This window comes from Canis aureus, chromosome 21 (assembly GCF_053574225.1).
Source record: "Canis aureus isolate CA01 chromosome 21, VMU_Caureus_v.1.0, whole genome shotgun sequence".
Classification (NCBI taxonomy): Eukaryota; Metazoa; Chordata; class Mammalia; order Carnivora; family Canidae; genus Canis; species Canis aureus.
This window is the reverse complement of record NC_135631.1, coordinates 54,162,846-54,171,827: the sequence shown is the minus strand read 5'-3', so window position 1 is coordinate 54,171,827 and position 8,982 is coordinate 54,162,846. Positions and strand designations below refer to the sequence as shown.

The following is an 8,982-nucleotide window of genomic DNA, read 5'->3' as shown; positions in this document are numbered from 1 at the left end:
TTTCACATGATTTCTTATTATTTTGAGCAGTCGTGGGGGCGCCCGGGGGGATCCAGGTACTCCAGGCTGCTGTTAAGGAGGCAGGAGGAGCCCCTCATGTCTGCAGAACTTACTGTTCCTCCTTAAGCCTCAGTTTCCTGGGATGCCTGGGGTGCTCAGCAGTTGAGCATCTGCCTTAGGCTCAGGGCATGACCCCGGGGTCCCGGGATCGAATCCTATGTGGGGCTCCCTGCATGGAGCCTGCTTCTCTCTCTGCCTGTGTCTCTGCCTCTCTCTCTCTCTGAGTCTCTCATGAAAAAATAAATAAAATCTTTTTTCAAAAAGCCTCAGTTTCCTCATCTGTAAAATGGGGACAGCCAATCCCACTCATGCTGCAGGTGAGGCGTCTGGCACCCCTCCCTGCCCATCACTAATATCAGATTTTCAGATCTTTCCGTTTACAAAGATGTACAATTCTGCAAGCTTTGGGAGAGATCGTTGCCTCCTTCCCTGAAGTGCAAAAGAGGAGCCGTGGTGGCAGCAGGCCCGTTCCTGTAAGCCACGCTTCCCGGGGGCAGCCAGCCGATCCCGGGGTCTTGCTGACACACATAAATCAGAAGGCATCCGAGCACGTGCAGAACGGGCGCACCTGTTCAGCGCTGTAAAACCTTCCCAGCTGCGCTCGGCTGGCACTCGGGTCCTGCCCAGGCACAGACTCCGTTTCCTGTCCCCAGTGGACACAGGGTGCCCGGGACGCAGCTGTCACCTGCCTCAATCCTGCTCGTTCTCCAAGAGCAGCTCTGGTGTGAACAGTCTCGCTTCACAAGCCTTCACAACACCCTGGGCCTCACCTGCCTTTTGCAGCTTCTGTGTGAATTGATTCCCCCCCCACCTTCCGTCTCCACACTGGTCCAGAGCAATCGCGCAGGAGCTCCGGGTGTGGAGGAAATGCGCTTCCCCGTGACGGCAAGGTGTGGGGTGAGCAAGGACGCACGGAAGGACCTTGGTCCACAGCAAGGGGAGCAGTGCTTTCTGCGACTCTCCTAGGAGCAGCGGTCGGGTGAGTTTCGCACCTGCGTGAAGTCCAGCCAGTCCCTGTTGCGTAGGTCCATGTCACCCCGAACCCAACCCAAACTGAGGTCAATTCTGGGGGTCTCTCATCAGCCATTTAACAATGACCAAATTCAGTCAGGAACACTAAAAATGACAGCAACAAAGAGCAATCAGAAAAAAAAGATAATATAATAATGATAATAACAGCAATTGGCAAGCAGGCCAGAGCCAAAGAGTTCACAGAAGTCCCAAACCCTCCATTTCCATATTTGCACAACACGTTTATTCTAACCCCGAACCCTGAGACCCTGAGGCACGGGGAATGAGATGCAGCAACGTAAGACGAGCTGCTCTGGGAAGAGCCGTCTCCCGAGTCCACCATGAGCAGAAGCAGGGGGTGGTTTCCTGGTCTCTTGTGGCTCGGGGACCCGGAGCTGCACGTTGGTGGCCTGTCGGGGTCACCTCCTGAGTGCCGTGGGGGTCGCGCGGACGCTCCCTGGTGTTGGGCAGCAGGGCAGCCTGGCCCCTGCCGGGGCCCCAGGGGCTGTCGCAGGGATGGTCCTTCTAGAAGGAACGGCTTCGTTCACAGTCACCCTCTGACCCCCGCTGGCCTAAAAGATCAAAGGCAATAACTCGGGGACTGGCCTTTTCTTCCTGGCTGTCCTGGGCAGCGTCCTGACGGCAAGAGCACCTTGGCCATGGGCATTGCGCATCGCTGGAGACGAAGTCGTGCAGCCGAGGGCTCACAACTGGTCAACGGCTGGGCCTGCCTCCAAGTCCGCGCCCCGACCTGTGGGCTGGGTCCCCGTAGCCGGAGGCCGAGGCTGCAGAGCACTGTGTACTCCCACAGGCTCCCCTGCCTGCCTCCCGTATGGCAGGAGGGCTGAGGCCTGTCCGTCCAGCCGTTCCGAGCACTGACTGTGCGTCAGAGGCGCTGTCGGAGGCCTTGGGAATTAAATACGAGCAAGACACAAGAGGTGGACGGTGCGAGGCATAGCATGCCCATAACAGGGGAACAAGAGGGTCGACGGTGCCACGCTCTCTGGCCCAGGGGACGCGAGGCAGGAAGGGGAGGGCTGCTGGGTGCAGGGCCAAGCCCACAGAGCCTGAGATCGATGGAGAAGGGGAGGACATCAAGCGCCGGCCCAGGAGGAGGAGGATGGCGACCAGCAGCCACGGGAGGTGTGTCCAGGGGCCCTTGGGGGCAGCCAGCGTGGTGCGTTAGAGCAGAGCTTCTCAGCACCCCTGCATTAGTCAGCTCGGGCTGCTGTAACAAATAGCACAGGTGGGGGGGGGGAGGAATTTATTCGCATGGGGTTGGGCGGCAAGACGGAGGGCGGGGCTGGTTCCTTCCAAGGCCTCTCCCCTGGCGTGTCCTCAGCAGGTCCTCCCTCTGCGTGTGTCTGTGCCCAGTCTCCTCCTCCTATCAGGACACCCGTCACATTGGATTGGGACCCGCTGCAATGACTGCGTTTTAACGGAATCACCCCCTTTGGAGGCCCCGTCAGTAAACACTGTCGTGTTGGGAGTCAGGGCTTAAGCTTTCGAATTTGCGGGGAGCGCAGTTCAGTCCGTGGCGCAACCTGAGGTCTCGTTACAATCCAGATGGCCAGGCGCAGCCTCTGAGGCCGTAGGTGTCAGTTGGGGTCTGAGAATCCGCATTTCCAGTCAGTTCCCAGGTGCTGCTGCTGGTCCGGACGCCCAACTGTGAGGAACCCTGCACAGTGACCGAAGGTCCCCGAGGTGGCCCCAGAGCGAGCAGTGACCAGCAGACAGATGGGGAAGGGACCTGGCCCTGGCCTGCGTGTGCAAACCCCGGCTTCACGTCCTGTTAGCCCCGTGACCTTGGGGAGTGATCTAAATGACCTTAACCCTCGAGCCCTGGTCATGCATGGACGGCTGCCAGGGGCTTTCGTTAGCAGGAACAGAGGGCGTCCAGCCTGGGCAGGGGGCTCCCCCCACTGGAGACCCTGCAGAGGAGTTACACGCATCACCCCAGGGACCCTTCCCGCCTTGTTCCTGTGGCTCCGCCTCGTGAAGCCCTGGCCTGGTCCCAGCCATGCTCCTGGGGGGCCTGGGGGGCAAGTAGGAGAGAGGGGCCCACCCCATGGTCACCTCCTTGACCTCCGCAGGCAGCACACGGTGTCCAGGGCCGCAGATGCTGGCTGCTTCTCGGGGTGGCCGCTCAGGCCGCCTCGGGCTGGTTTCCAGGCTCCGCTCTCTGGGGGAGCCACCAGCTGCCCCTCGGTCCTTCCGTCCTCTGCAGGGGGACGAGGTTTGGCCTCTGCAGACCTGGGGAGGCTGAGATCCACACCACGAAGGCTTCTTTGAACCCAGATGACTGGTCTTTAAGGAGGCACAGGGGCTGAAGGCCAAGGGGGGGCTGGGTTCAGACTCCCCCAGTTCCGCTGCGACTGCTCTGCGTCAAGCGGTGGTTTCCCCATGACGGGGGTGGAGGATGCCCAGGCACAGGGCCGGCCCCGAGAGGCCGCAGGGCATCCTGGAACTCTGGGGGCACACGCCTGGCTGCACTGCGGATCAAGGCAGGACCCCTCTTTTTAAAATAACTTTCATTTGCAGGGACGCCTGGGCGGCTCAGTCGGTTACGCCTCCGAACCTTGCCTGCAGCTCAGGTCATGACGTCAGAGCCGTGGACTGAGCTCCGCGTCGGGCTCCGTGCTGGGCGTGGGGCCTGCTTGAGGTCCTCTTTCCCGGTCCCTCCGCTGCTCACTGTCTTTCTCTCTAAGGTACTAATGATGATAAAATAAAATTCCCTGTTATTAGGAAATCACTTCAAAGCTGCAAAGTCATATATGAAAACAGGAATAGCACAAGGATCCTTATCCAGAGTCCCCCGTTGTTGACATAAAAAAAAAACTTTCTTAAATGGACTTTTAAAAATGTCTCAGATATCATATTACAAAAACTGTACTGCAAGGACTTGGGCTCGTCTCTGAGCCCCTCCTGGCCTGTGTAAGAGGTGGGAGGATGTCACAGAGTCGACGCTGCAGCGGGGGAAGCTCCGTCTGGCTCCCACGGGTGGGCGCGGCGTCGGGGCCGTGGATTTGCAGCTCCAGAGGAGGCTGGGGCCCTTGGGGCTGAGGGGGGCCTGGGCCAGGAGAGACTCCTCAGAGCCACACTCCAGGGCAGACGGCATTTCCCTCCGGGACAACTGGCCTAGTCGGTATTCCCAAGCCCAGAAACAAGACTCAACCTGCTTGGACTGATCCGTGTGTCCCAAAATTCATAGGTTGAGGCCCTAACCGCCCCCCACGTGTGACAGCGCTGAGAGGGGAGGCCCGTGGGAGGTACTTAGGGTTAGGTGAGGTCGTGAAGGTGGAGCCCCGCGATGGCACTGGTGGCTTCACAGGAAGGAGAGAGGGATGACTGTCCACGCCCTGGGGACGCAGCAGGAAGAAGGCGCCTTCCAGCCATGCGGGCTCCTGGCCCCGGACGCCCCGCCTGCAGACTGGGAGAGGCTGGCCCCTGCGGGGTGGGGCCCCCTGCGGCGCCCTGTCATCAGCCCGAGCAGGCTGCACTCCCTCCTGCCCACCAGCCCCAGCGATACGGAGTTAATTCTAGAAAAGCCCATGCTCCTCCCCACCTCCAAGGCTTCGCCCCCAGAGCACGTCCCCCCACCCCTGCCGTCTTGTTTCCTGCCTGTCACTTCCTCGGAGGCCTCGCTTCCCTGGGCACCCTGAGAAGATGCCCCGATCGGGGGGGCTCTTCCCTCCGCTCATGTTTCAGGGCAGAACCTGAGCAAAGCGTGGAGTCCCCTAGCTCACGTCCCTCCTCGACTCAGGGCTCAGGCATGGGCTCCTCGTCCCTGCCACGCCCTGGCGACTGGCTGGTGCAGGTGCCCCCAGATCCCAGATGGGCGGGGGTGCGGAGTAGGCCGTGCTCCCTGGGTGGGCTGTCGGGGTGGGGGTGCCGGGTGGGGACTCGGGGAGCTGCTGGCTCAGAGCATGAGCTGGGCGCTGGCTGGGATTCCAGGTGGGTGTCACCACCTGTACTGCACACCTGCCGTCCCCAGGGCGGCCTGGCGAGGGGAACGTGTCAGTGTGCCCAGCTCGCCACAGAACAGCCAAGTTAGCCCCCTGCCTCCCGCCCCCTCCCTCCCACACCTGCTCCTGCAAACCGCCTTCCCCTGTCACCTTTCTGAAAGCCAAGCTCAGGTCTGTCTTGGGGAATCCAAAGCCATCCCAGGTTCTTAGCCACAGAGGACTGGAAAGGAGACCCGTGGTTTAATTTATGTGCCTCGAACAAGCACTGGAGTCTTTATTTTTTTTTGAGATTTTATTTATTTATTCATGAGAGAGAGACACACACACACAGAGGCAGAGACACAGGCAGAGGGAGAAGCAGGCCCCATGCAGGGAGCCCAACGTGGGACTCGAACCCGGGACCCCGGGATCACGCCCTGGGCCAAAGGCGGCGCTAAACTGCTGAGCCACCCGGGCTGCCCTACACTGGAGTCTTTAAATAGCAAGTTTGATTTTTTCCCCCTCTTTCATATATAGGATGACAAGCTCAAAGGAAGTTACACAGGAAGATGAGTGATTTGCTTTTCCTCTATATATTTCTGTAATTCCCCAGGTTTTCCCTAATGACTCTATATGATTTTTACAGTCATATAAAAATAAAGGTCATTTCTGTACAAAGGCCCTAAAGTTGGAGCTAACAGTATGGGCAAAGCTGATTTTCCTAATAGCAGAATTTCCTTAAAGAACATTATTGACTGGGATCCCTGGGTGGCACAGCGGTTTAGCGCCTGCTTTTGGCCCAGGGCGCGATCCTGGAGACCCGGGATCGAATCCCACGTCGGGCTCCCGGTGAATGGAGCCTGCTTCTCCCTCTGCCTGTGTCTCTGCCTCTCTCTCTCTCTGTGTGTGACTATCATAAATAAATAAAAATTTTAAAAAAAAGAACATTATTGACTAATGATATAAGACTTTTCAAGGGAGGTTTGCTGGGATATCCCAGAGGGGCAAGTTCCCCATTAAATCAAGGACAAAGTCAGACCCAACAAGCTGCTCCTTTAGTTCCTGGGCCCAGGGAAGGGCACTTGTCACCTCCATGATATGAATGAAATGACCCAAGAAGGGTCCCTGGGCCCCGTGGGCTCCAGGACTTGGAAATCTCCCCCAGGACATGAAACCCTTCAGGATAGAACATTTTCGTTGCAAGAGGTCCCCACAGAAGTGTCGCTTTCTGGATGGAGCCCTTGCTAAGCTTCTTCAGCTACTGATGTCTTAGTGTCATTGAAATGATTGGATTTCCTTTTTTAAACAAGATTCCACCAACATGATCTTGCTGGTGCTGGGGAGGGTGGGGGGCGCTGGAGATGTCGTTCAGAATCCGAGTCCTCTCTGTGACCAGGAGCGCCCTGGCTCGAGCCTTCCCGTGGGTGAGCCAAGGGCTTCTCCTTTCCTTGCTGTCCTCTGGCCATGACACACAGCGGCATTGTGTGCACACCCATGTGCCAGAAAGTGTAATTCAGTAGTCAAAGGGGAAGGACTTTAGGAAGAAGGGATGGGGGTGGGAGGAGGCTTGAATTTCAAACCGAAAGGACACCTGCCAAAGTAAGATGACACAGAGGACACTTGAACAATTTCACCCAGATTGACCTACTCTTGCATTTCCCCTCTTGGCTTTATCGTCTGCTCTCCGTTTTGCCCAGAACCAGTTGAGAGCATGCTATGCACACCTCGGCCCCGAGGACGCGGTGCACACGTCCCAGGAGGAGGGGGTTCCTCTGGGAGCCACACAGGGCACCCACCTCGCTGTGTGGGAGCCAACACAACACTCAGCTACCTCGGCCTTCCTTCCATTGCTGGCGCCTGCCCGGCGATGTCTGTCGGGCAGGCGGGTCCCCTCCAGGAGAGTGCCAGGTCAGGGACTACATTTTCTGGTCGTGGCTCTTTCTCCTCCAGTCTTCCCTTGTCTTTTATAACTTGGACACTTTCGAAGAACTCAGTCCCAGCCCCCAGCCTTTTTCCATTTTAGTAGAACAGCCCTCATGTGGGCTTCGGTTGATGCATCCTTGCATCTCTGCACACTTATTTCTGGCCCTGAGGGTTAAGCAAGAACCCTCCCTTCCCCCCCACCCCATTAAGTGATAAGTCAACATACTTATTATTGGCGTGGACTCCTACGAATCCCATTTTCCCTAGTGGTTTATAATTTATTGCCACGTCTGTTTGTTCGGGGGCTCCTTGGTGACGGAGGATGGGCCAGTGGGCGCCCTTCCCGCTGGCTCCACTCGTCCTGGTGACATGTCCCCTCCTTTGTTGGAGCTCTTCCTCCCTTTCCAGGGGAACAGGCTGCTCTGGGCTCCACCTACTTTGCTCCAACCTGGAATCTGTTATTTCTCTAAGGAGCCCTGGTTGCCTTGGAGACCAAAATTGAGCTCATGTGATTGGATAATGTTCTCAATACTTCTAAGGTGCCTTTCTTTCTTGTGTGGACAGAGCCAGGCCCCCCGATTTAAGTCCATCCCTTCAAGGTCTTTCTCTTCTTTGCCCAGGTCATGTCTGTGTGTCCTTCCTACCACAGTGGAACCCTAGGTCCCATGGATCCTGCACGTTCATTCCTTTGCCTAATCTTATCATAGATCAATTATCGTTTCAGGATAGCTTTCCCCATACCACAGCAATGGCTAATAGGAATTCAGGATTTCCCTGCCATTCTTCATTCTCCTTCCCACCTCCCCAGCAACCCCCCCAAAAAAAAACCGAGAGAAATTTAACAACAAATTATAGTAAGAAATAGGATACAAGTGAAGTAGGAACATTATCCCCCAATTACTTCTAGTTTGATCCTAATTTGCAAAGGAATTAAGCAACCAAAGTGGACAAGAGCGAGTGTGGGTTGGCGGGAAGAGGGAATGGAAATACATTGTAATAACCGGCCAGCTCTCCCCACAGTAACCAAGAGCTAACTTCACTATGGAGATGGGGATAATGTTTTTCTCTGCCAGGAGAATAACTGGGATTGGCTATGTAAGAAAGAACTTGGTGCTCAAACATGGACAGAAATACATATAATAAAATTCAGAGTGGGGACAAGGACGCTGAGTCTAACTGTTGAAGTCCTACGCTGGGCACACAGATGGGTTCTCTTTTTCTCCCCACCTTTGCAAGGTGTCAAGGCGGGGATGGCTTGATGCTTGCTGTTCCACATCACCTGGCTTTCTCTCTGAGTCTCTCCAACGTACTAACAGGTTGTGAGATCCAGTCATAACTGCAACAGCAGAGCAGCTCCCAGAACCATCAGACTCATCAGATAGGCAGCCATTCATGTAGAGAACAAAGCTTGCTTTGCACATATTCTCATAAACCTTATTTGTGTCAGACAGACCTATTTTCCACTTAGACACCCTGTATTTTAGTTGAGAGGTGGCCCCTTGTCTTTACGTAATGAGCACTAGCCTGAAATTCTACATCAAACCCACAGAAGGGTTTCAAGCAAGAGATGGCTTGAGTGGATTTTTCTATCAGAAGGACATGAGGTAACCCAATACCTTTGCCCGACTCCCCTATCCATCTTTCCACCTGTCCAGTCATTCAGAGCATGTTTAATATTTAGAATCTGCAAAGGACCAGGCTATGGCAGGGGGCTGGGCAGACAGGAGTTGTGCACAGTGAGGGCTCCCCCTACCCCAGAGGCAAGGGAAGCTGGGAAGGTGGGGTGTTCTTTGAGGAAGTAATGTTTAAGCCAAGTCCCTGATGTTGAGTAACGGGTAATCCACCCAACAAGAAGGAAGTGTGTTCTGCAGGGGGAAGAGCATGTGGAACAGAGGATGGAACAGCGGTGAAGGCCTGGGGTGAGGCCAAGGGAGCCAGGAGCCTCGGCTTCCCTCCCCTAACCCTCACTGGAGCCTCTAGACCACAGCACCCACATCTGACCTCTTTGGGGGTGGTGGTCACAGGGTGGTCGAACTTCTTACAT

General features: G+C 56.0%; 1 long non-coding RNA gene across 1 annotated transcript; it reads left to right on the top strand.

Moving 5' to 3' along the window:
* Positions 1-687: 687 nt before the first annotated feature.
* On the top strand, positions 688-3,823 carry LOC144293501 (uncharacterized). Its single transcript, XR_013360724.1, has 2 exons — positions 688-1,039; positions 3,613-3,823. It is a non-coding gene; the product is annotated as an uncharacterized LOC144293501 (long non-coding RNA).
* The last annotated feature ends 5,159 nt before the right edge of the window (positions 3,824-8,982 follow it).